The sequence below is a fragment of the Phyllostomus discolor genome, chromosome 4 (genome assembly GCF_004126475.2).
Source record: "Phyllostomus discolor isolate MPI-MPIP mPhyDis1 chromosome 4, mPhyDis1.pri.v3, whole genome shotgun sequence".
NCBI lineage: Eukaryota > Metazoa > Chordata > Mammalia > Chiroptera > Phyllostomidae > Phyllostomus > Phyllostomus discolor.
In genome coordinates, this window is record NC_040906.2 from 3,065,428 (window position 1) to 3,092,362 (window position 26,935).

Here is a 26,935-nt window from a genome sequence, read left to right on the forward strand (position 1 = left end):
AGGGGGCGAGCCCACCGTGGAAATGCGCAGATGCTGTGAGCCGGGGCTTGCTTCACTGTCGCGTTGGTGGCCTGGACTTTAGAAATTGCTGATGAAGCTATTAACAATGCAAGTTAGACTTGAAAGTAGGCACGACTCTAGCCACTGTATTGTGAATAGCGCAAAGCATTGAGGACATTTTCTTCCAATGTTGGAACTATTATCTGACTCAGCAAAAAGGTTTCCTATGCCCTTGATAAACAGGTTCCAACATGCACTTCATGGTTTTATTTTTGTCTGTCAGTTGTAGCCCCGGGGTTGCTGTGGGTAGAGTTCACCAGAAATCAAGAATGCATCTTGTCAGAATCAATTGACTACACAGAATTTTCAGTGAAGAGCATTGCGTATTTCAGTATTTATGCACTTGAGGCTATGCATGCTTTGTGCCAGTAAAATTGAGAATAATCATCTATATGTGAATGTGTGTACACCCCTTTTCTTACGGGCAGACCTACTGCTAAACACCCCAGCACCCCAATGCCCTTGCTCTGCCTGCAGGCAGCTTGTGGCTCAGGGCAGCCCAGGCAGAGGCTGGGGGGCAGGCCCCTAGGGACAGCAGCTCTCCTGCCCGAGGGGATGATATAGCAGACGACCCTAAATCCCAGGAGATGGTAGGACTCACTTCCTGCCCCTCAGAAGGCAGCGACAGCCGTGGAGAGATGGCGGCAGCCAACCCGCCGAGAGATACATCAGCTCAACAGCAGGGGGAGAGAGCCCTCCTTCCTCCCCGGACGCCGGCCCTGGGCATGGAGACAGGTGTGTCTCACCTGTCCTCCGATCCAGGCAGACGGGGCGGGGCCTCCAGCATGTGCTTGTGAGGAGGAGATGCAACCACCCTGACAGCGAGGCTTCCAGCCGGATCGAGTGTTGACGCCCCAAAGTAACCAGAACGAGCTGGGTCCCATCCAAGACGTCGTGAAGGAATGGGAGGGGACGGGAGGGAAACTCAACAACACACCCGCCGAGGGGGTGATGAGAGGAAAAGAATCCTTATTTCCATCTCGTGAGTCACAGCTGCTTCGGAAGCGCCCCGGCTGGACTGGCCCGACGCCTTCTCTGTCTAATTGTGTGTGCGGTGACATCTCCTCCTGCGTCTCTGCTAAAACCCAGCGCCCCCTCAGCGACCACCTTTGCCACCTCCCTAGAAAACGATGGTGTTCTGGGGAGCAGTGTTTGCTGTTACCTTCCTGTACACATGTTTGAAGCAATCTAACTTCCGCAAATGTTTGGTCATCTTTGGTACCATAAGTAGCGTGTAAGTCACCTCCATTCATTTTTAGGGAGAGCTGGGCTGGGCATTCATGGAACAGTGCCCTGAGAGCTGACTGAGGTGTCGGGGTTGGTGAAGGAGGAAGGAAGACCTGAGGCTGTAAGTCTGAGAACCAAACGTGGGCAGGTTGGGGTCTTCTGAGGCCCCCCCCGGCCTGTAGACAACGTCTCCTCCGCGTGTGTTCACACAGCCTTTCCTCTGCGTACCTGTGTCCTGGCCGTTCTCACAAGGACGCCGGTCTCATTGGATTGGGACCCACCAGGATGACCTCACTTCTGACTTCCTTACCTCCTTGAAGACTCTCTCCGCACACACAGTCACCTTCTGCGGTGCTGGGGGCTGGGACTTCGGCGTACGGGCTTTAGGGGGACGCGGTTCCGCCTGTAACAGCATGCATTCCTGGAAAATGCACACTTTTTGTTTCGGGTGCATTGTTTTTTAGTGAAGTTGAACATCTTTCCAGGCTTATAAAATCTTGTCTTTTTATGGTGTTTTCTCTCCCATGAAATGTGTTTCCATGTTATTCCTGTTGGCTCTTGGGTTTGTGGCCTACTTCCACACTGATCTGTGAGAGCCGTTACATAGTCTGGATTCTGCTCCGCGCAGACCGCTCCGTGCGGTCAGTCCCTGCAGACGCTGTGGGTGCGCGGCAGAATGGATCTCCCCCATCTGCGCTGAGGTACAAATAACAAAGTTTGTATACATTTAAAGCATGCAACTTGATGTTTCGATATATGTATTTATTGTGAAATGGTCACCACAATCAAGTTAATATATCCATCACCTGCCTTGGCTGGTGTGGCTCAGTGGATTGAGCACTGGACTGGGAAGCAAAGGGTCGCCAGTTCGATTCCCAGTCAGGGCACAGGCCTGGGTTTCCAGCCAGGTCCCCAGTAGGGGCGCATGAGAGACAACCACACATGGATGTTTCTCTCCCTCTCTCTCTCCCTCCCTTCCCCTCTCTCTAAAAGTAAATAAGTACAATCTTAAAATATATATATACACAACACCTCACATAGTTACTGACTTATCTGTGTGTGGTAAGAACACTTCAGGTCTGTTTTCTCAGCAGGTTTCATGGACGCAATGCATTACTGTCAACCATCGCCACCAGACATAAAGGACACAGGGTAAAGGTGGAATGTAATGGGGTTCTCTTCCACTGCGACCATTATCCCTGAAAAGCTAAGACAAATTAAAAATATATTCAGATATTATTCATATCATGTTCTACGTCTGTCCCCGTAACGTCGAGGTTTTAGCACAGGAACCTGGGTTAAGCCAATGTCTAAACACGTAGCAACGTGTCGTCCTTGTGACTCAGCCACTGGCTTCGTGACTTCTGTGACCTTTGTCGTTAGCCCTGCCGCGGGGAAACGCGACCGGAGGTTCGTCTGAGGTTTGCCCGCTCGTTTTTCTAGGTAAGGGGTCATTGCACCTGTGAGGGATGGCGGTTCCACTTCTTCGCTTTAATTCCTGTGTTATTGATTTGTTTCCCTTCCTGTCACTGGCGGCCTGGGCCCCGACGGGATCGTCCTCAGTACCGGTCATACAGGGCGGTCTTGTCTTGTGACCAGTCCCAGCAGGGAGGTGTCTGAAGCTCCCCACCAGGACCCGAAGGCCGGCAGGCTGCAAGTGCTGGGTACGATAGCGCCGCAGGGAGTTACGAAGTTCACGTCTCCTCCCAGCTTGCTGAGAGCTCTTTTCTCATTAATAGGTCCTGGGCGTCACTAGACACTTTTCCTGTGCACGTCAGATGACCACACGCCTTTTCTCCTTCAGTCTAGCATTGCTCCGTGCCGTGGTCCGAAGCTAGCGCTGCCACTCATGGAACAGACACGTGCAAGCATCCTTTCTGCGATAAAGATTGAGACCTGTGGTTTGGCGAACCGGTCCCAACTGTTTCTATCTTATTTCTTCTAAGGTTGGGACAACCTGGTGCTCCGAAGAGGGTTTTTTAAGTCTGTAGTTCAACCTGAACGTGGGCTTGACATTCTCTTAACTATTGTTATAATTTAAAAGCTCCATCATTGCCCTGGCTGGTGTAGTTCAGTGGATTGAGTGTGAGCTGTGAACCAAAGTGTCGCAGGTTTGATTCCCAGTCAGGGCACATGCCTGGGTTGCAGGCCATGACCCCCAGCAACCGCACATTGATGTCTCTCTCTCTCTCCCTCCCTCCCTTCCCTCTCTAAAAATAAATAAAATCTTTAAAAAAAAGTTCCATCAGTATCTTTATATCCCATGCCCTTTTAGCAATTATACTCGCTGTCGATGCATTACCAAACCCCACAGGGCGGTACTGAGGAGAGAAGACCGTGGGAAATAATGAAGAGCACCCCTGGAAAACATCAGCTGTTTCCCTGGGTCTTGCTGGTGCCCCCCAAAACTGTGGCTCCCGGAATGAGTCTTCGCGTTTGCTTCTCATTTACCTGAACCTGTTTTATTAGTCATTTCTCGAAACATCCTTTGGTCCTTTCAGCCATTGTGATGAGGCCATGAATCGAGCTCATAAGCGGCAGGGACGCCCTGACGGCCTCCTCTCCTCCCAGCCCCAGCCGAGGGGCTGCTGGGGACCCCCGGCTGCCCCCGGAACCCACCCAGCAAGGAGCTAGGGATACTTCTGTGGTTTCTGAAACAGTTCACCTCCCCCACAAGCCTCCATCAGTCTCAGACGTATTAAGAAAACAGCAAACTCTGTTTAGTTTCTAGTAAACCAGTGCCTCTCGTCTGCCTGCTGCCAAAGCTGAGTGTGTCGTTCTTGGGCGGCCGCCCCATTGAACCGTGTCCCCTCGTTTAATTGCCCGTAGGAGCCACGCCCCATGAGCCCTGAGCTGCACTATCACACCCACGGAAGGCTGGCGGGCCACCGCTTCCTCTCCCGGGAGGGGGAGTGTCCGGTGACTGTGGGGACAGCGTGCTCTCCGGGCAGGGCCTGCCACTTCCGGCAGAGGGGCTCAGCCACGGGGAGGAAGGCCGTCCCCATCCCTGAGTTCAGCCGGAAGCCTCCTTCTGTCATATGGGCTCCTGCTGTGGTTTTGGTGGGTTTTCAAAGATAGCAGAAATGCTCAGCCATCCGGGTTTCCTTTTTTTTTCCCCCCTGAAAACCCACTGTGATCTCCTCACGGACTGGCGTGTTGCGACGGTTGCCTCTGAAGAGTGTCCTGTGCTGGGAACCCCTTTACAGTCGTGTCTGGAACTGTCCTTCTGCGGCGTGTGCTGGGGACGCCAGGGAGAGTGGCCGTGGGGGCCACGGGCCTGCTTTCTGCTGCTTCCCTTCCCCGGCCAGCAGCAGGTGGACTCTGGGCTTGGCGAGGCAGCGACCCCGAGGCCTGGGCCCCGGGACCCCTGGGACAGCCGTGCAGGGGGGAGAGGACAGCGTGGGAGCCACGGCCAGTCCTGTAACTCGCGGATGACCTGACAAACGGTGCCATTTTCCAGACCCTTGACATCACCCGTCAGGGAAAACAAGGCCGAGGGCCTCCAGGGCCCCCCAGTTCTCAACAGCTAGCTTAGCTTCCTTCCCGCCACGGCTGCTCTTGCTCGCCGGGGAGCGCATGGGGCTGCAGAGGAGGTGAGCTCTGCGCTGCGTCCCCTCGACGGTCACCTCCCGCTGTTTCCGGAGGGAGGAACTGAGGCGTTGGGAAGTGGGGTGTGAGTGAGTGGGAGCAGTGGGTCCCGTCGGAATCCTTCTCCCCCTGCTGACCGTTAGGGAAAGACCCCAGAAGCCGCCCACAGGAGCCTTTCCCGGGCTGGCGGACAGCCTGCGTGAGAGCCACGTCGCCCTCTGTCTGTCTCTCCCCCCCCCCCACCCCACCCCAGGGTGCTTTAGCCCATTAGCCCGTTCAGCCGCAGGCAGCTGTGGCGTGTGCTGGCCTCAGCATGCTGAGGACAGGGTGTCCCGGTGATTGCTTCCAAACCCTGGGCAGAGACGGAAATTGAGGGTGGGTGTTCTCGGGACGCAGCGTGACACCAGGGGCTTGGGTTGTCCAGGCTGCGGGCAATTCCTTGAGACACGGGGGGGGGGGGGGGGGGGGGGCGGTGCTGAGGTGCGCAGACTTGGCCAGCCACAGGCTGGGCTCCTCAGCTGGGGACCCAGCCGGGCTGACACCAGAGGGTGGCGGCTGGGGGGCTGTATGCCCGTGGGTGCCCGGCCAGAGGATGGCGGGGGAAGACACAGCGGGCCTGGGGCAGCTGCAAGAAGCGGCAAGTTCAACATGTACATGGAGCAACCCTTCCTCCCGAAATACCACCGAAACGATACGAAGGACAAACCCACAAAGAAGCATAAAAGACTCGAAAACAGAGGTGAACCCACACGAGGAAAGTGGGGGAGCAATCTGACTTACACAACAGCCCCCCCAAGGCCCCAGGGAAGAGTTCATACAGAAATGCAGACACCAGGCTCCTCCCCCTGCCACTTGACCCCCGACCCCAGGGGCAGGAGGCCAGAAGACCTACACTAGGGACTTCGGATCAGCCGGTGGTGAGCACTGGCTGCTCATCTTGGGGTTCCGGCACTGAGCCAGCACAGAACCCCTACTGTGACCCCTCGGCTGGCAGCCTGTGCGCCCCCCGACCTCCAGTCCCCTCTCAGGGCTCGGCTCTCAGATCTGAACCGGTTGCCCAGGGTCCTGGGGAAGCTGGCAAACAGCTGCCTGGCATCTGGGAGCTCGGGACAAAGACGGAGGCTGGCACGGACCCCACAGAGTTGGGGGTGGGGGTGGGGTCAGGACAATGCCTTTTGTTTCTCTGTGTCTTTTGTTTTTATTGCTGACAAATGGCTTTTAAGCTCTCCCAGTGACTCAGGGCTCAGGAGGGATCGAGAAAAGCAGCGGTAGACTAGGAGTCGGAAGGGGGAAGGGTTTTCAGGAGCACGCATGAAGGACACACGGACAAAACCAAAGGGGGGCAGGTTCAAGGGCGGGAGGTGGGGATGGCTGGGGTGGGGGGAGGGATGGGGGGAAATGGAGTTAAATGTACTTGAGCAACAATAGAAAAAGTTTAAAAAAGCAAAAAATTAAATTAACCATCAACAAACGAAAAAAATACAATACACATAAAAAAGAAATAGAAGTCAGAATGGAGCCTGGATTTAAACCTTTGCTCACCAGTGAACGTGTGGCCAAGCACACGTGTGTTCATAGGTACATGTATGTGTGAGTGCAAGCACACACACAGGGATGGGGGCGTCCAAGTCACCCAGGACTGGCAACAGCGGGGGTTGCTGGCCCCGGAGGCTCTGGTGCAAAACAGAGTGGCAGCCCACGGTCTGCATCTCTAACCGCTCCCCGGATGATGCGATGCTGCTGGCCTAGGAGCCACGCTTCCAGACCCGCCCCCTGAGGGGCTAAGAGTGCGGGTCGTGGGCTCAGACCCGGAGCTGCGGGGTCCAGGCCCGCTCACCGGCTGCGCAGTCTCGGGATCTCACTCAGGCGCCCTCATCGTCGTCCCCTCGTCTGTAAAACTGGCGTCCTGAGAGGCCGCTGCTGTCCCTGCCCCTCTCAGCGTCCTCATGGCCACAGTCGAGCAAGGCCAGCGCGGCCCTGACAGCCCTACTGCCGCAGAGGGAGGGACAGCAAACAGCACTTGGAACGTGACACAGGGACCCGGGAGTGGGAGCCGCCCCCGACGTTGCTGCTGTCTCGGAGGCCGGGGGCCATCTGGGCATCGCACCGAGTCCGCCTTCCCCCCTGTCTCCGCGCTGGGTCATTCGGGGCACCCGGAGAGGTGGAAGTTGTGTTTCTCCTTTCCGCTGGGCCATCTCAGGCAGACTACGGCCCCTGCAACCACACCTCCACCCACCCAGGTCAGATGAACAGGGTCGGCAAAACCCTCACCTCCTGGGGCCATTTGAAAAGTCACACCAACTCTCGCTGGTGCTGTGCACTGACATTTGCTACTTAGGAAAAGGTGCGGGTTCTCAAGCGCCGTCAGGACGGGGAGACTCTTGGAATCAGGATCGAAGAGAGTTACCCGACCTCTCGGTTGCACGGGCACGACCATCGGTCTCACAGCCCCTTGTTCAACGTGAGGTCCACCCCGCAGCCCCCCCCCCCCCATGCACGATGCTGTGGGGTGCCGAACTCACAACGTGAAAGTCTGGCTTCAAATTCCCGGTATTCGTGGGGGGAATGCCTGCATTTTCTGAGGAATGTCGTGGAGCTGTTGGACTTCTTCTGCGGAAACCGGATGTCTGGGTGCCTGGACAAACGCTTCCTGGGGGGGGGGGGCTCCGAGGCGGGAGCCGGGGCTGCAGCAGACAGGGTGCATGCGCCCCCCCCCCCCCCCCCGCCGCCCCTAGCCCTCTGGGGCCGCAGGCAAAAAAAGGAGCCAGTCTCGAAGAGTGGGCACACAGGGTGCTGTCGGGACACGGAGGGTGGTCCCAAAGCCAGGGTGTCAGAAGCCCTCCCAAAGCAGGGGACGAGCCTGGGGCGGGAAGACCAGGCACACGGGGGTGGGGGGAATGAATGCAGCCGTCTCCAGCCGGGCGGCCTGCCTTCTCTGGCCACCGCTGCCACACGGCTGCCGGTGGGCACCGCTGTGCTCCCTCCCCACTCCTGCTCCCCAGCCTGGCCCACGTGCGTGCGCGTCTGTGTCTCGGCCAACCAGGCGTGCACGCACTCTGTGCTCCTGTCCTCACTCAGTGTCGGCTCAGGGACAAATGTGACGATGGCGCAAAATTCCCCAGGCGAGGTCATTCCGTTATCTCGGCATCCCCCCGTCGCCGTGGTTTCTGTGTTTTAACCACCCTAAGTCCCGATGCCTCTGTCCTTCCACACACACCTCTGCTCCCTCGGGACCGGGGTGGGATGCGCCCGGCGACCTTCCTGGTGGGGTGGCCAGGGACCGCGGGTGAGACACGCCCCGCCTGTGACGTGGGAACCAAGATGCTGTCTGCCTCGGAGTGGGGGCGCCAGGGTGTAAGGAGTGAGCGCTCCCCTGCTAGGAGCCACACCTGGCTCCCAGGAAGAATCTGTTGGAATCTAGTGAAACGCTCGGGCTGCTCCCTGCCTATGACGTGTGCGGTTGATGAGGAAGTGCGCTCTGTCCCCCGAAACCCTTCGCCCGCTTATCCTCGGGGCCTTTCATTTTTCTAGTCGACGTCTGTGTGGACTCTGGGTGTCTGTTGGGGGTGTCTTATCCCACCCTGTCCTCACTTACGCGTTTAAACATTTTTAAAACACTAAATCTTAGCCCTGGCTGGCATAGCTCAGTGGATTGAGCTCGGGCTGCGAACCAAAGTGTCGCAGGTTCGATTCCCAGCCAGGGCACATGCCTGGGTTGCAGGCCATGGCCCCCAGCAACTGCACACTGATGTTTCTCTCCCCCCCTCCTCTTTCTCCCTTCCCCTCCCTCTCTAGAAATAAATAAATAAAATCTTTTTAAAAATACTAAATCTTTTGAATGTCTCCTTTGTGATTTTTAGAGTCACATCAGAGCTCATAAATTAACCCTGCCTCCGAAATCTAATATCCAACTACATTTTTAAAGGCACGGTGTCATTTATTATCACAACTGTATTTCAATATGTAATGCCTTATTTTCCAAATAAACGACGATTAAAGTTTTTATTTCATTCGTTCTACACAATTACCATTCAGAAGGACACTTGAAATGTTGCGGGGAATCGAGTTTTTCTGGGTTAAACATAAATATTAATAGCAGGTATTGTACTGGGGGTCATAAATGTGGATTAGGAGGCTTCTACTGCTTTCAGATTTATTGAGGATTTCTTTACAGCCGTGGAGAGGCAGAGTCTCTTCCCATCAGTATTGTTTTGCATCTTGAAGACAGACGCCGCTGTGCAGCTCGCCCCGCCCCACCCCACCCCACCCCACCCCACGCCGCGTCGGTCTGGGGTCCCGCACGCAGCAGTCGGACCGAGGCGGCCGCCAGCGCCTGAATCCCGGCCCCCGGGAGCTGCCGCCCAAGGTCACGGCCGCATCACTCTCCACGTTCCTCGTCTGTCACATCAGTGTTCCTCCGCGCGTTGGGTTGCTGTGCTTTTCAGCACGGGAAATGAAAGGGGAACTGACCGAGCAGCTATTTTTACCTACCAGTACAGGGGAGTTCCGGCACCGTTCCTTTAATCCCCCAGAAGCCCGGGCAGTCCCCGGTGGCGTTCCCACTGTTGGGGAAGACGAGAGCGGTGCAGAGAGAGGCCGGGCCCCGCACTCCTCCCTCCCTCCTGCCCGCCCCCAACTCCAGTTCACAGCCCCGGGTGTTCCAGGACCGCGGCCCCACCAGCCCCACCACCCTCCCGAGAGCAGGTCGGAGGCCACCCCGTCCTGGCTGACCCCGCAGTCCGTTCCTTTTAATGACCAGATGGCTCTCTCCCAGTGCGCCTTCCGAGCAGGTTTCGCCTCGGTCGTAGGAAGATGAGGTGCCTGTCTTTTATTTTCATTTTTTGCTTTTCCATCCGCTACCTCTTTTCCATCATCTGTGGTCATTTTGTTGTGGGTGTGCCAGGTTTCAGCATTTAATTTTGCTTTAAAATCGGATCTTACAAGGACATTTTATTCTCATTATTGGGACTCAGATCATTCGGATTCATTGCTGTGTCTTCATTTTCGTTTGGACGCAGTAATACGCACTGGAACGCCGAGTGGAACGGTGGATTTTAGGGGCTGCGTGCGGAGTGGGGCCTGGGGGATGTGTGGGTCAGAGGGCACAGGCTTCCCGTTAGCAGGCCAGTAAGCCCAGGGGCCCGATACACAGCATCGTGACCGTGGTCAGCAGCTCCGAGCTGTGCACTTGAAGGCTGGTAAGAGAACAGATCTCGAATGTTCTCACTGCGCAGAAGGAGTCATGTGAGGTGATGGATGTGGGGACTAACCTCATGCCATAATCGTTCTGGAATAAAATCTAAGCAATTCATCACGTTGTCCACCTTCGACTTGTACGATGTCTGTGTCAGTTGTATCCCAACAAGGCGGGGGAAACGTAAACAAACAGTGAAATAAATAACGTGAAGTGTGCACTCGAGAATTTGGTAGACGGATTTACAAATCCTGGTGGTAGGCATTGTAGGAAATGCCGTGAATCACCGCTGTTGTCTCCACGCACGCAGAGCTGTCCTGAGCATCTTTTGTTCCCGCACACACACACGACACACTGAACAGTTTCACGTCCTTTCTCCACTTAGCAGCGTTAGCTCACGCCAACGAAGACATGGGTTTTGATGGCTGCACAAAGGGGTGCATTGTAGCTTCACGATCATTTCCCCCCTGTCAGCTATTTTAGTTCTTTTTAAATTCTGCTTTTCTAAGTAGAGCTGAGACGCACGGCCCTGCGTTCCAAGCTCTGGCTGCGCCTCTGATGAGCCTGCTCACAGGTCCCTGGGAGCGGAGTCAAACGACGGTGGGGGATGCTCTTGGGGCTCTCGCAGCACCTCTGCCAGCCCCTTCCGGCAAGCAGGCGCCCGTGAGCCCCTCCTTCCTATACATGAGAGAGCGCCCGCCCCTAGGTGCCCCTACACTCGGGGTCTGAAATGTCCCGCCCATCATCCTCGGCCAGCAACCAGGTGCACAGACTTTCAGACCCAGAGGCCCAAGGTCCAGGATCCACAAGTCCCGGGACCCCTCTGAGCCTCATGAGGAGCACAGCGGACAATCACGCAGAAAACCTTAGGCGCCTCGCTGGGGGCGGGCAGATGGGGGGTCCGTCTGGGCGTCCCTAGTGCACTGGGACCAGGCTGACTCCTGGCGGAAGGGACTCTTCGCTGGGCTCTGCAGACGCCCGGAGAAAAGGAGCAGAGCCTTCCTTCGGGGTCCACGGCCTGGGTACGACATCTTGAAAACGGCCGTTGTGAAAACCGTGTGTGTCGTACAATAAAAACGTGGTTCTTCTCCAAACACCGTCTGAGAACTGCGGCCCAGGCCACCGAGCACTCACGGCGCCTGAACCGTGTAAGAGCAGCATCCATGCCCCTCTGCCCTCATCACCACCACGGTCCTGCAGGCACCACACCTACTGGCCACAGGGGCAGGGAAACCGACAGCCAGAGGGGGGAGGTGCGTCCTGCATCCTGTAGCTCGTCGGGATGTGCGGGGGCTGAGACGGGAGCCCAGGACGCCGGAGTCCAGAGACGGCTCTGCCCTCTGGGACATCCAGACCCGTTTCCACTGGTTTTACGGCCACCGCGAGGACAGCCAGTCTGGGTCGTTTTCTGTGTGGCAAGATGCTTGTGGTGGAAGCATGAATCCCCCTCCCCCACCACCGCAGGTCCAGGGTCATGGCAGCTGGCGACAGCTCGGGCTGACTTAGCAGAGAATGAAAGGGTTCCCGGGCAGGGGCTGGAGCAGCTCCCAGGACTCGTCGGGGAGACGGGCAGGAGGAGGGGCTGGGCTGTGCCGTCAGCCAGCACAGCCACCGGCAGCCCATAGCACTGGGGGAAGCGTCTCACCGCCCAGGTCAAAAGATGGGGTGCACGCCTGACTGGCAGACCTGTGACCAGGCTCTCACTGCAGGGGACGCTGGGAACCAGAGGCTCCGGCACATCCGGTTCTGCTTCCTGCCAAGATTCGGGAGGTGGGGGGATTCCTAAAACACAGATATGGGCTTTGGGTTCCTGGAAACCCCCAAAACACCAGGGACAAATATCCAGCTCCTTAACATAATGGAAGAACACTATGTCTGCCTATCCTTAAAATACATCACAGTGTGATCTGAAATGTTTAGGGGGGTGGAGAGTCTTCAGCTTACTCTCCAATGATGCACAGGTGAGCGAGAGAGAGAGAGAGAGAGAGAGAGAGAGAGAGGGAGAGAGAGTTGTGAAGGCAAATTGTCTGCCTCTCCTCCAATTGCATACTGAGTGGTGCCATGTTTGCATCCAATCAGCTGTGGCGGGAGTGTTTGCACCATGGAAATGGGCACACACTTCTTTGCCGGGCAGCTGGTACACACTTTCCAGCACTTCCCTGCAAAGGCCCCGCCTCCCTGCCCCCCCCCCCCCCAGGCCTGTCGGGGACCAGACAGCAGATGAGGAAGTGAGGGGGGTGGGGGCTGGGAAGTGTAAAGTGGGGAAGAACATAGCCCTCGCATCTCTGGGATGACGGATGAGTTCCCACTGTGGTTCTTGGCCTGACTTGCCTCCCACTCAGAGTGGAGAAAGAGAGGAGAATCGTTCTGAACAGGCTGTCCCACGAGAATCCTGGACAAATCTCCCCCCACCCCTCCCAGACCTCGCCTCCCCCCGAAAAATGTGTTCTTTTATCTCCGGAGACGTCTCTGTCCCTTGGGAGCTGACTGCCCAAAGGGGAATATTTTCCTAAGTATGTCTTCAGAACATTTTGTGAAATCGCCTCTGGCTGGGTTCTGACAGACAAAGGCTGTGTCTTTGAGCTTGTGTGTGTGGCCCACCGCCTCTGGGAGAACTCTCACCATCTTTGTAAATGCTCAACAACAACCAGACGATGCCAATGGCCACCGGGAAACGGGCGTGTTTTACCCTGTGAAGTTCGGAGTCTTCATGTGTCATAGTGGTGGCAGCTGCTTGGGGTCCGGGTTCCCCCTCCATTACTATTGAACACATAATTGCTATACAATTAAAATGTAATTATACCGTCAAAGACGAATGCCACAGTCGCTGCAGCACAGCGACTCGCAAAGCTGCAAACATGTTTTTGAAAGGATCCCGAAAGTTCCTTTCCGTGCGGCATTGCTAAATCCTCCGATAATCGTGCCTTTCCGGGCACGCCTCCAAGGGCTCCTTCGCTGTCACCGCTCTCAGGTCAACTGTACAAATATTAGCTCGTCGTCTGCTCGGGGCTTCGGAAAACATGGTATTAGCGATCCGGGGCAATCTAATTATGGCTTTGTTTGGAAACTAGATGATGAATTCTTCGCGCTCCTGAGACGGCGCACATTCCGAGCTCTAGGCCTTGGTGTAACGCCTTGAAGATGAAGAATTAGAGATTCTTCCTTGAGTCTCTGAAGAAGGAAAAATTGAAAGGAGAGGGAGAAAGGGAGAGAGAGAGGGGAGAGGGAGAAAGGACTGGAGGAAGAGGCTGGGGGAGGGACGGAAGAAAGGCGTGAAAGGAAGAAGGGGGATGAGCGAGAGGAAGGGAGGAAGAACGGGGAGAAAGCCAGCCTGCTGCGAGCCTCGGGTAACGGGTGCCTCCCCTCTTCACCCCCACTCCCGTCTTCCTTGCCTCCTCTCTCTCCCATTCCAGTCTCCTGTCTTCCCCTCTTTTTCCTCTGCTTGTCTCCCTGTCTTCTATCCTTGCCTCCTACCCACCCCAGGAGGGAAGGGCAGGCCCTGGGCAGCCTCGGCGGCAGCTGCCTCTCATCCCGGGGTGTCCGGCATCGCCGCTGCATGCGGAACCCGAGCCCTCCCTTGCTTCCCCAGACCTGTAACCTCGCGTCCTGAAATGCTGATCTGCAGCAGGGACTGGAGGGGTCGCTGTGACGTGTAGAGTGCGACCCTGTCACCAGCAGGTGTGTGTGTCCCTGGGCGTGTGGGCGTGGCCAAAAGCCCAGAAGCAGTAGCAGCAGAAGCCACCGGGGCGGCTCGGGTCACAAAGCTGGGCAGCAAGACTCCAGGGGATGGAGGACAAAACATGCATGGAACTTCCGAACAGCACTCTGGTGTTTATGTCAGTTTGTGTACTTGACCTCCGAGCCCAGTTCTTCCTGTGTGTGAAATAAGAAACACGGCCGGCGTGGCAGTGTGTGGTAAGAAAACTCAGCGGGCTCACGTGTGTCAGAGGGTGGGCCCAGGGGTGCTTTAAAAACCGCCTCAACCCGACAAAAGCATTGGGTCTCTGCACACAGCTCTTAAAAGTCAATAAGAAATACAAATCACCCAAGGAAAATGGGCAACGGGAATCAACAAGCAATGAGCAGAAGAAATATAAATGGTCTTTATTTTTTTTAAATAATCCAACTTTTAAAAAATTTATTTTAAGATTTTATTTATTTATTTTTAGAGAGGGAAAGGAGGGAGAGAGAGAGAGAGAGAGAGAGAGAAACATCAATGTGCAGTTGCTGGGGGCTGTGGCCTGCAACCCAGGCATGTGCCCTGACTGGGAATCGAACCTGCGACACTTTGGTTTGCAGCCTGCTCTCAATCCACTGAGCTACGCCAGCCAGAGCGAAATGGTCTTTAAATTTAGAAAAACGTACAGGGTGAGCGTAGTTAGTAGCATGAATCATGTGTCTGCAAGTTGCTGAGACGGCAGATCCTAAAGTTCCTCCCCCCAGAGGGGTGATAAAGGTTAACTGATCTTATGGCGATAATCGTTTTGTGATATGTCCATGTAGCAAATCATCATGCTGTGCACATCAAACCTGTACAATGAAACTAAATTTCAATGAAACTGGAAAAATAAATGAATGCATGTAGGAAAATTTTAAGAACGTATGAGCGACTACAGAAATGCAGATTACAGGGTGAGTATGTACATGTCTGTCTGGGGGAGCCCAGCCGTTGTTCACGTAGCGAGAAGTTTGCACCACATCGAGGCCACCCGGCAGCCCAGGGGGAGGACCGGAATGCGCATGGGTGAACAATGACGACCTCACTGTGCTCGTCAGTGGGGGCGGTAGACACCGTTGAGTGAGCGTGTGCACTGTGTGGCCGTCACATTCAAACTGGCTGAGCGAGTAGAACAGTGAATCTGCATCAGAGTTTGCGAGAAGCTTGACCATTCCTCTGTGGAAACTACTCAGATGACTCAGAAGGCTGCGGCTATGGCCAACTGGTGATTGGCAGCTTCATCATGACAATGCACCCGCTCACGCATCACGTCTCGTGCAGAGTTTTGTAGCGAAACATCAAATCGCCCAGGTGACTCAGCCCCCCTACAGCCCAGATTTGGCACCCTGTGACTGCTGGCTTTTCCCAAAAGTAAAATCCCCTTTGAAAGGGAAGAGATGTCAGACTGTCGATGAGATTCAGGAAAATAGGACGGAGCAGCTGATGGCAACTGGGAGGACTGTGTGAAGTCCCTATTATTTTGATTTATTTAAAAAAATCTGAAACGAATAAAAATTCCTTCATGCAAATTTTGGCAAACATATTCGTGAAGTCATCAGACGCAGGTGAGGGGGAGGTCTGGGTAAGAGACCCTCACCCCAGCGTCTGGGCTGTAGTTTCCGGACTCATGAACACAGCCCTGGGGTACCAGCATGTGGGCCCAGCGAGGGGAGGGAAGGTCGTGCTGGAGAGGACACCGGTGGAGTGCCAGTACAGGGGTCAGCCTGGGCTGTGGGGCGTGGCCTCCGCTCCTAATGCAAGTTTCCTCCCACCCACCCCCCCACCCACCGTCTTTATGCAGATCCGAACCCCAAGGCTGATGAGAAGGTGGGAAATTGTGGGGGTCAGCGCTCAGCTCCTCACCTCCCCATCCTCACCAGAAAGGAGCAGATCCCCTGACACCCACGTCACAGATCTGACAAGACAAGGGCAGCGAAACTGTGTTTGCTGGAAGGTGAGTGACAAGAGATTGGGGGGGGTGGGGCTTGAGCCCGGAGAGGGGAAGAGCTCATTTCTGGCGAGATCCTAGGACCCACGCCCCCAGACTCCTGGGAGGGCTCTCCTTCGCTCTCGGCTTCCTCCACTGCCTTCTGATGGTGGTTACGGTGGCTAATGTTCCCTGACCGCCCTGGGCCCAGCACTTTTCGCTCGTTGCTCTGATTACTTCCGCCGACAGCCCTGTGGAGCTGGCAGTGGGCTTCTTGCCACTTTACAGATGAGGAGACTGAGGCCCAGGGAATTTGGAAACCTGCTCGGGCTGCGCAGCTGCTGCAGGGTGCTGCAGGACAGGGACCCGGAGAAGCACCCAGGGTGCCACCCGTGTCTATGACTCAGTTGCCCCCCGATCCTGGAAGAGTCGGTAACGCTCCCCAACCCCCAGCAGTGACGGAGATTTGATGTGATTCTCTAACAGGTGTCACTTGAGTAACGGCTGTACTTCATACATATAAACACAAACAACCATGCCCTGTTTATAAAACGATGCATTTTAAAAGTGCATGTAGCTAGATGTACCTTTTTCAAATGTGCTTTTCTTTTCTGTCAGTCGTTTTCCTAGTTTAATGGCTCAGGAAAGTAAACAGAAGTCAAAACCATACAAACAGAGGCCTTTCCCTTCCTTACTCCCTTCTCTTTCAAAAACATCGAACTGCTCCTTCCTCAAAATATTTGCGCGTTAATTAACATGGCCTGAGGCAAAGATAATTTTCAGGGGGAGCACTGCTCACTGATCTCCAGTTATAGGTGGTTGCTATAGCTACCACCGAATTAAGCAAGATATGTGATCAGATGACTCTGTGCGGCAGAACATCTCCCCGAAATGTGCGCCCCCGCCCCCGTCCGCTGGGGGAGTTCTGGGGCTGATCAGGGCTCCCTCCCCCAAATCTGCTTCAGGAGGGGCTGACCGTCTCTGTGGATGTGAGAAAAGCAGGTGGGGAGCCCAAGGGGACAGCAGAAGTCGTGACGGAGGTCCTGTCCTTCCGAGCCGTCACTGTGTCCCGTGTGAAGATGCCGAATAAAACAAGGACTCCAACAAAATCTACGCATCAGTCACTCAATTCGCAGCAGCAAGAAGTTCGGCAACAAAAAGGCTGAAGTCGGGGGGTCTTTCCCAGGGGGCACGGCAGGGAAGGTCCATGGGAGGCACGTCTATGGCTTTTGTTTCCTTCACGGTCTCACGAGAGGACAAGACCACCAATAACTCCCAGTGCCACAGAGAGAGCTGTCAGAAGAACAATGCCATCACAAGGCTCGTGGCTCTTGCCTTGTTTTTTAAGAAATAATTCCTCCTTGGCCTCGCCCAGCAGAGCAGAAAACAACGGCGTGGAGGATGCTGGGAGACAAACATCCCAGAGGAGCTGCTTGGACACTGGAAACGATGGGTCACCAGTTGGAATCAAAGATACGCCATGTTTTATGCTCACAGCACATCGGTGTTATAAACAGGCAGTCCCGGACGGGCTTGGAATGTGTGCATCTTATATCCCTACTCTAAGTGTGTCCCTCAAACGCCTGCACCCCCGGCCCGGGGGTGGAGGGGCGGCAGGCGCCTCGGAAGTTCCCCAGGCCCCGCGGTCACACCCTCACACCTGCCGGCACTGCCCTTCAATCGGAGTCCCCAGCAGTGGTCTGGCCTCCGTGACAACCAACAACCTCAGGTGGAAGCGCTTTGTGGGTCCCACGCATGGGCTGTTTTTGGGTGCCGTCCCGGCCTCTCGGGGTGGGCTTCACGGTCTCCCTGCCGGTGGGTCCTCGTCAGCTGTGCCCACCGAGGGGCAGTTGTCCATCCATTCACATTCCTTCCCGGCCCGCCACAGGCTGCTTGTCTTGCTGACCATCACCTTCCAGGCCCGCATCCCCCGGGGCGACCCTCCCTGGAGCCCCACGGATGCTCAGGGCAGAAGTCCCCCGCCCCCTCCGTGCGAAAACCTCTCCCCCCCAGACGCCCGCCCACCCGCCTGCCCTCACTCGGAGAGTCTGTGCAGCTTCCCCTCCGGGCTCCAAACGGCGGAATGAGGTTGGTCGGCCTCTTGTCCCTTTCTCGTAGAACTGACACGTGTCCCATTCTGGGTTTGTCGTGTGAGTGACTTGAGGACCTCACGTACAGGTGGGGCCCCTCAAAGAGGGGCCTAGGACAGGGGACATGTAAGGTCCCCTCCCCCGGCCCCAGGTGGGTCCACAGATTCTCGAGATTGCGACCGAGGTCATGTTGGCGGAAGCACCTCAGAAGACGGCTGCGTCCGGGGCAAATCGAAACGAATCGTGGCCGCTGCCTCCGAGGAACAGGATGTCTCCCTCTGAAGAAGTCACACGTGTTAGTGGACGGTGGGCACTAAGTCACTGCGGGGTCCTGGGTGACGAGCTGACAAGCTCGGACCAGCACGTCCTGCTGTCCCCTGTGCGCAGAGACCGGGGGCGGGCCGTTCCCACGCTGGACAGAGGTGGCTCTGCGGGACTCGTGGGTCGCGGACAAGGGGAGCTGGAAGGGGACAGGGAGACAGTAAGCCATGGAGTGGGGACGTGCACCTGGCCCGGACTGCGCCTTAGGAAACGTGAAGCCTCCTTCCACGTTGGTAGGGAAAAGCGAAAGAGAAAACCTGGTAGAAAACGGGCAACAGACGTGAGCAAATCTTCCACGGGAGAGGCTGCCCGCCCGGCCAGCGCCCGTGGGCCAAGGTGCCCGGTCTCATCAGGCGTCGGGGAAGGACCACAGGAAACCGCTCGGGGAGGCTGCCGATACGAGAGGTGGGACCAAGGGTGGGTGCGAGTTCGGAGCCTTAAGCCCGTCATACACGCCGAATGGGAGTGTAAACGGGCACAAGCACGCCAGAAACCGCACAGACACGCGCCCGCTCCACCCTGTTCCCCGGAAGCGGCACTCTCTCGGGCAGGTGCCCGGCGGGACGCACGTAAGCATCCGTCAGACTGGGAGCGGCGTTCGTGAGCATCCAAAACCAGAACCAGCCCCAGTCCATCAGGAGAAGAAGAGAAGGTGGGTCCCACACAGCGACGGGAAGGCACCATGAAAGCCCCCCCCCACACACACACCAGCTCACATGAAGCTCACAGGTGCAGCACGAAATGACAGGCTCCGAGGACGCAACCCGTGTGGCCTGTTTACGTGGAGTCTGAACACCGGCCAGATGAATCCGTGAGGTGCACAGTCAGAAGGGCGGGAGGAGGGGGCTGGTCAGTGAAGGAGACGTGGGGCGGGTTGGGGCTGGGGACGTTCAGTGTCTTGGCCCAGTTTCTTGGTCTGCTCGTCCCCCGGGTGTTGATCACACGTGTGCCGTTTCTGAGCACTCCTTCCTCCGCTCGCTCACTCCTGTGCGTGTCCTTCTGTGTGTGTGTGTTGCACTGTAATGAGACTGTAACGGAGAGTTTATTGAAAAGGACGTCGGAACCTACTGAGGAATAAGACACAAGAGCCATGGGGACTGTTGTAAAACCAGCACAAGAAGTTGTGTTTGTTCGTTGGAGAGGCAACCTTACAGGGAAGAGTTCGTTCAGACGTACGGCCCCCCGCCGGCTTCCTGGCGGCCTGTCTCGGAAGCCGGCCCCTGGGCTGCCCCCCACGGAGGAGAGTTAGGGTCTGCGGGTCAGGAGGACTCAGACCGCCTGCCCCATCGCCGGTGCATCCCCTGCCTGGGGACCCAGAGAGACGACGGGAATCCGGCCCCAGGCCTGACCTCAGTGCACCCGGGGCAGCAGAGGGCAGCTGACCACGCCCTGGGCTCGGCCACCGTGGCCTGTGCCTGCACCTGCCTGTCCCTGCAGCACCCCCCAGCCCACACCGACCGGTACACGTCTCCCTGGGAAAACGCGAGAGGTGACGGTCGAACTCGGATTCTGCGTCTCGTGCTCTCAGCCCGCTGGACGGCACTGTCAGGCTCACGGGCTCCGGGGGTTTGAGGCTGCACCCTTCAGGATCGAGGAGCCCTGACTCCATCTGCTGCTGCTTTGTGTACCTTCCAGGGACCCAGGGACCCTGGTAAGCAGTTTGGCTTTTTCCCCCAGGATGGTTCTGGAGCACACAGAACAGAACATTAATCAAATTTGCCTCCTGACATATTGTGCCTGAAGCTAAAAATATACTTTGTTCCAGTAATTATCTTAAATTACATCCATCTCGTTGCGCTGTGCAGCCACCGGAGGCTTTGCAATGTGACCGCAACGCCCCGCCAAGAGCCTCGGAAAATGCAAAGGCAACCGCACGTCCATCCGAAGGCCGCCCTAGAGAGTCGCGTATCTGCAAGCAGCATCGGACAGAGGGCACGTGAGAGCACGTTCTTCCTGATTTCACTCTCGCGTGGAGCACTTGTACCACGTGACTCTCTCCGAGACCTGCAGGTGTGCACACCTCGGAGAACAGTCTCCCATGAGGAAGGTGGTGGGTTGGGTTACGGGCCCCACCCTGTCACCCCCTCTTTGTAAGAGGGTCCGCATCAGACTGTCCCTCCCGACTCTGGAGTCTCCCAGTGGGGCGTGGGAGGCAAGCCCGTGTCTCCGGTGGACCGAGAGGGTGTCTCACGCCTTGCCGTGGCAGGTCGATGGAATGTCAGCAGACAAGGTGGCCGCCGAGGCTCCGATGGGCCTGCACCTGTGTGTGGCTTGGCCTCCTACACGTCTGCCGCCCAAGGGGCCTGCCCAGGCGGCCCCCGTTCCAAGGAGAACGAGGAGACTCGCTGAGCAGCCCTGAGCTGCGCCCACGGCCGGGAGCCAAGCCTGGCAGGTCCCGGCTGAGCCGGGCAGGGGGACGGTGGGTGCACTCACCTAGGAAGTAAAGACACGAGTACTGAGGCTCTGGGCCTGTTTGTCAAGCAGCAGGACTGTAGCAGCAGCTGTCTGCTGCACAGAAAAGAAGCCAAACGTCCCTGTGTCCTCCGTCGAACAGGGGCGTCTGATATGTCTTATCTTCGTGCAAAATCGAGGATGGGCCATGAGGACACGTGCATCACCAGGTGTCAGATGTGTGTCCCTCTGCTCGGGTTCTAAGATGAGAAGGACTCTTCATTTCCGCTTCCTTTTGAGCCCTGGGGGCGGGCTGGTTGGGGGCGGCGTCTCGGCCTCCCCGCCATCTGCCGCTGCCCCCTGCTGCAGAGTTGCTCCCAGAGGCCAGTTCTCTCTGCTCCTCGGTGTGGACGTCATTCCACCAGGACAGTCGCCCTCAGCAGGCTCCTGAAGAGCAGCTGCTGTGGGGGACCCTGAAGTGACCCCGGTGGCCGCTGGGACCAACGGCTCTTCTGTCTGCTCCTCCTTAGACTCATGGTGCTCCACATGGGGCTGCGCAGGCGGGGGGGGGGGGGCGGCCAGGGCGGCAGTGGGCCGGGCCTGCCGGCACCTCTCCCTGCTCCGTCCCCTCGAGCCATCCTGAAACCGCTCTGGCTGCCGCTGCTGGCTTGGGAGTGTCCATGTCACCCCTTCCCACTCTCAGGCGCTCCAGGGACAAGCCCCACGGGAGGCCGGCTTTGACCTTCAGATTGATGCTCATGTCCTTCAACTTTGCCTCCACGCTCCTCTCTCGTGTGGGTCATTGCATGGTTCTGTTTGTGTGTTTGTGAGGTCCGCCGTGTCCACCGAAGTGCAGAAGCCCCACTAGCACATTTCTGCCCGTCAGAGCGAACGCAGAAGGCCACGTACCTACAGGGCGAATCCGTCGTGGCCTGAGATGAAGGTCAGCAGGGACAGGGAGGGTGACACCGGAATCTCTCCAAGGGTAACTGTGGGGCTGGCCAGGAAGCTGGCAAGAACCTGGGGAGGCGCCTGCCGGAGCTGCCCAAACAGCCCGTGCCGGGCGGCTCTGCTTGGCCGGGACCATGTGGCCTCTGGCTGCTGTTCCGCTCCCCGCCGCGGCCCAGCTGGGCCTGGGGAAGCCGGGACAAGGTGACCGCCATGCTGATTACTGCTGGCCCGGCTCTGCGCCCCCGCACACTGAGCTCCCCGTGGCGTGGCGGCTTAGCACTGCCTCCTGTCCCAGCCTAAGCGTCTGTCTCTCCTCCCAGGCCAGTCCTTTCCAGCCAGCGCTCCAATTTATCACCCTCCCGATTCCCAGACTAGTCTAAGGTTGATCGGATTCAGGCACAACACACCAGCCTTCAAACAGGGGAGCTGCAGGGGCAGCCTGAGCTGCCGTCTCTGACTGCAGCCCAGCTCCCTGCCCCTCGGCCCCCATCAGACCGCTGGCCGGCTGCTGAGCAGTCCCGCTTACCCTGGACCCCCGCAGGCACGGTGGGGCCTGAGTCCACGCGCCAGGCCATGGGAGATGGGGACCCAGAAGACACCCCTGAGACACAGAGAGGGAACCGAGTGCCCAGAAGGAGCAGAGCCACTCACACAAGCTCCCTCCCTCCCCTGGTCTCGCCCTGGAGGGAAGAGCCATTGTTTCATGGAATTAGTTAAGACGAGGTCGCTCTGGAGCACAGCAGTCCTTCACCCGAAGTGAGGGTGGTCTGGGGAAAGGGGAGAAGAGGCGGAGAGGAGAACCTCTCGTGAAGACGGAGGTCGAGGTGGGAGTGATGTGTCTACAAGTCAAGGGGTACCCAGGGTGGCTGCCAGCGCCGGAAGCCGAGGAAGCTGGTAGACGGTCCTGCCGCAGACCCCACCGCGAGCCTTCAGAGGGGGCCGGCCCCGCCCACGTGCCAGCCCCGGACTTCCGGCCTCCAGGGTTTTGAGAGAAACAGGTGCCAGGTTGTGGGTGCTTTGTGGTGCAGCCACGGGAAACGAAGACACGAACCTCAACGCGTCAGTGGTTTAAACCCACCTAACCAGAGATCAGTTCATGTCCGCTCAGGGACACACTGAGCGAGGAGGAGGAGGAGCGGGAGGCAGAGGAGGGGGAGGAGGAAGAGGAGGAAAAGGAAGAGGTGGTGGGAGAGGAGGAGGAGGAGGAGGGAAGGTGTGACTGGCCCAGCTAGGCATCTGTACATGCCTGTGAGCTGGCCACTAGAAGGTTCCTTGGCTCCAGGAGAGGCACAGAGATCAGCAGAGCAGAGCGGCGCGTTCACCAACACACCCCCCACACGTGGAAATCGGTGTGTGGTCGGGGGTGTCACAAGGTCCACGCTCGTCCCAGGCTGGACGGTGGGGCGCAGCTGCCCGATCAGCTCTGTGCTGCTGACCCCCGCTGACCAGATGCTTCTGCATCAGTAACCCCCTCCCCCTCCCTTCCTCCCCCTCCCTCCCTCCCCCGGCTCCTTCACATGGCATCAAACCCCCACCACCAGCGGCTTCCACTCCCCCACCTCCCTCCGTCTTCCCCACGGTGGCGCCCAGGTGAGTGTCGGACACGGCCGATCCCGCCTCGGCACCTGCCTCTCAGAAGACACATCCTTAATGGGACCACTTCTGTTTGAACAACATTTAGTGGGGGAAAAAGTAGTCCAACCCACACAGGACTCAGCGCCCACTCAAGGTGCCATAGAGAAATGCACGTCGCGATGAGAGCGGCCCGCCCCTCCGCTCCCCACCCGGCCGCCCCGGGGGAGGGGGGGGGCCTCCTTCCGGGAGCTGTGCGGGCTCATGCCCTGCCGGGCAAAACACAAAATGACCCGCATGTGGTGGAAAAATGAGCTCCATGCTGCAAGAATCTTAAAAATGGTCCTGCCTTTGACCTTGGCGGTTCATTCTGAGAAACCTCTCTTAAGCAATACAAACACTTGTCCATCGGCACAGAAGTAGTCGCACTGATTTATTCATTGAGAGGAAAACGGGCAGTCGGGCGGCTAATGTGGGCAGGGAGATGGGAAATGATCGGGTCACAGCGCTCCGTGGGGCGGACCTGGGGGTGCAGGGCTTACACCTCCCGGCAGGAGAGGACCTGCGGCTCCGCTCAGGGGTGGGGAGCTGGAGGCCTCCAGCTCTCGGTAGCCTCGGGCTCAGCCCGAGCTTTGGGGCTGAGACCCGGCCCCTCCCGGGCCCTGGGCCTGGCAGGTGTGTGCGGAGCAGAGCTCCTCCCGTCGGCAGTGTCGCCGGGACCTCACCAGGTCTGCTCTGCCCACAGAGGCCCTCCCTTCCCAGTTTCCGTTCGTAGGTGACCCACCTCCATCCGTCGAAAGGCTTTTCAGACTCAGTCCGGCCTCTTCCCCCCTTTACCTCCCGCCGCCGTTTCACACGGTAACTCGGGTTCGAGGACATCTGTGGGCTCGGCTCTGCAGTCTGGGGCTACCCCCTGCCCCAGCCCTCCTTGCTGCTCTCCCTCCCTCCCCGACGGGTGTCAGGACCTCACAGTCCAAGGCTGTCCCCCCACCCCCTGCACCCCTTCCTGCCCACGCTGCTTCCCCCAGGAACACTCATGTACGTCTGGTCCTGCCTCTGTGGCTGTCCTCAGGGGACCCCGAGAGCCCACGTCCTCCCGAAGGACTCTCCACGGAGACAGTGACCTCCCTGCCCTGCAAGCCGGGGCTCCTTGGGGACTGGTTTCCGATGGGGCGCTCTGCTGCTGGGGATACAGCCAGGGCTCCACGGAGGTCAAGCTCCCCCCTGGCAGGGTGCTCAGGTCCGGACATCAGCCAGGAGGCGGCGGCGGGGAGTCCCCGAGGAACTCCTGGCCCACCTGCCCACTTCCTGGTGTCTTTGCTCCACGAGGACCTTGAATGGAGCACAGGCGGCAGCCTCAGCTGAGGAGGGATGTCACCCAGGGGCTGCACCTCCTGTATGAGGGTCTGGGTGGCACCACCAGGCAACCCCCAGGCCTGCTGAGGTGCCGGCTGAGGGCGGGAGGGCAGAGGAGGGACAGCGGGAGCACCCGCTGTGGCAGCCTTTGGGGACAGTGGCCCCTGAGCCCTGGCAGAGGATGCGGCGCTGGAGGCCCAGAGCAAGCGCTGGTCTTGGGGAAACGCTGGCGGGCCTCCCTGCGTGCAGAGGCCTGGCTGGCGGGCCGGGGGCTGCTAGGCTGCAGCCTGGAGAAACTTCGGGCTCCCCCTTCGCTCCCGGAGCGACCCCATTCCTTCAGGGCTGCCCGGCCATGACTGAGTCCAGCGGGTGGACGCTGGGGCCTGGACGTTTCAGCCACCGTGGGCACCCCGCCTGCTGGGCTGTTGAGGAGCCTCTGCTGCGGGCCGATGTTCCCCCTGCCCCGGGCCTCTCCTCCCCTGGTGTCCCTTCCACAGGCGTGGACTCCCAGCGGTCCTCTCGTGTCCCTCGGTCTGTCCCAGCTCGGGCCTCTGGGAGGTGACAAACGGAGGAGCGAATGGTGAATGTGTGAGCTGAATTGTCAAGACAAAGTGACTCGCCAAGACGGCGGAAGTGGGTGTCCCTGACTCTTTCAGAGCAATGAAACGGTTGTCAGACTTTCTGTGATGGCCAAAAAAAAAAAAAAAGAGAGAGACAGCATAAAAAACAGGAAAACTTTAAAGCAACAGCTAACGTTGACGGGACACGGTGGGCCTCACACGCACCGTCCCATTGAATGTCCGCCGTATCCTTACGAAGCGGTACTACTGCCGTTCCCGTTCTACAGGCTGGAAGACAAAGATATGGGGGGGGGGGGGGGTTTAAACAGCCCATCCGAGGTCACAGAGCTAGACAGTAGCGGAGATTTGCATCCGGGTATGCTTGACCTCCGACCTTTCCCAAGCACCGAGTACCGCAAATGCCGGTCCCGAGAGCCCTCCCCACCGTCACTGCCACGCCTGCCCACGCGCCCCGCGGCTGTTCCGTTTGGGGGCGGGAAACCATGCCCGAGAAGGGCCAGAGAGTAAGTAAGTAAGCCTTTCAGGCTTCGTGGGCCACACACGCTCTCTGCCATCTGTTGGTTTGTTTGTTTAAGGACACCCATTAAAGGACACGGAACAAACAAACAAAATTCTCTGCTCGGGGTTGCGGAAAACCAGGCGAGGGCCGGGTCCGCTCTGGGCCCGCCAGCGTGCCAACCCCTGACTTAGCACTCGCCTTCTGTAGGTAGGCTTCGTACCTGAACTCTAGCAGTTCCGTAAATGAACTTTCTTTACTGATCTTCATCCGCATTTTGCCCTGTCCCGCAGAGCCGCCCCTGAGAGGCCCCAGGTGTGTGTGTCTCCCCGAGTCCTGTGCTGGGGACGCCGCGCCAGGGTGTCCATCCCGCAGTGTGAGTTCTCCAGAGATGGGTGTGTGTCCCTGGGGTGTGAGTCTCTGGGTCAGTGCAGACGTCTTTAGCAAAGAGGGACTCTGCACTGTTCTAGGCTTTTTGGAGGAGGTGCCTATGAGGGCGGTTGCAGAGGTCATTCCTGCTCTGAGCACAACCTTCGGAAGCCGATTTCCCCGTAAAGACTGCGTCGGGCCTGACGGAGGCGGGGCACCCCGGCCACCGCTCTCGGGTCCGCAGGGCCCGCGTCCAGAGTGCGCATCTGCACGGACCCCCCACGCTGTGGGGGGCACACAGCAGGCGAAGGTCAGGAGCAGCTGCTGCTCGCACGTGTCTGGACCCCACATGATGGGACTGTGTGATTCTCCCATCGTTGCCTCAGATGGAGAAGGTGCCCAAGTGGCATCTTGAAAGCGAACAAATCTAGGACAAATTAGGACGGGGCAGCAAATCACTAATTAACAACTTTCACAGCCGGCGACTGAACCTCCGTAGATCAAAGTGCGTGGAGCGGCTTTGAAACGAGGGAACCGGGAAGAAGGAGCGCAGCTGGGTCCAATCCTCAGGATTAGCGTTGGAAAGAAATGGTGTTTATAAAGCAGCCTCGCCCTCTCGGGCGGCTGCTGCAGCATGAGAGCGTCCGTCCGTCCGCGGGCTGCGGCTGCTGCCTGCCTCCCGGCCCCTCCCAGGGAGACCTGGGAATGATGGTTGAGGGGCTGCCCCCCGCTCGCCTCCTCCGAGGGGGTTGGAAATGCAGCCGGGGGGGGGGGGGAGCCTGGGCCCAAGACGGGCCACCCAGGCGTCAGAGGGGGACACCCGGAGCTGCTCAGGCACCAGGAGCCCCTCTTTCAAGTTCATTGCTTCCTCTCCCCACTACAAGGACTGAAACCCATAACAGCAACATTCTCACGCAGCTGTTGCGGCAATAAGGATCCTTGTTTGTGTTTTAAACAGCTTTATCGAGATATAACTTGTGTGTATATACACAATGGATCCGTGGACCACGTGGGTTTCAACTGCACGGGTCCCTCCCATGCGAATTTTTTTTCGGTCGATACCGTACACGTACTTTCTTCTCCCTGGAATCTTC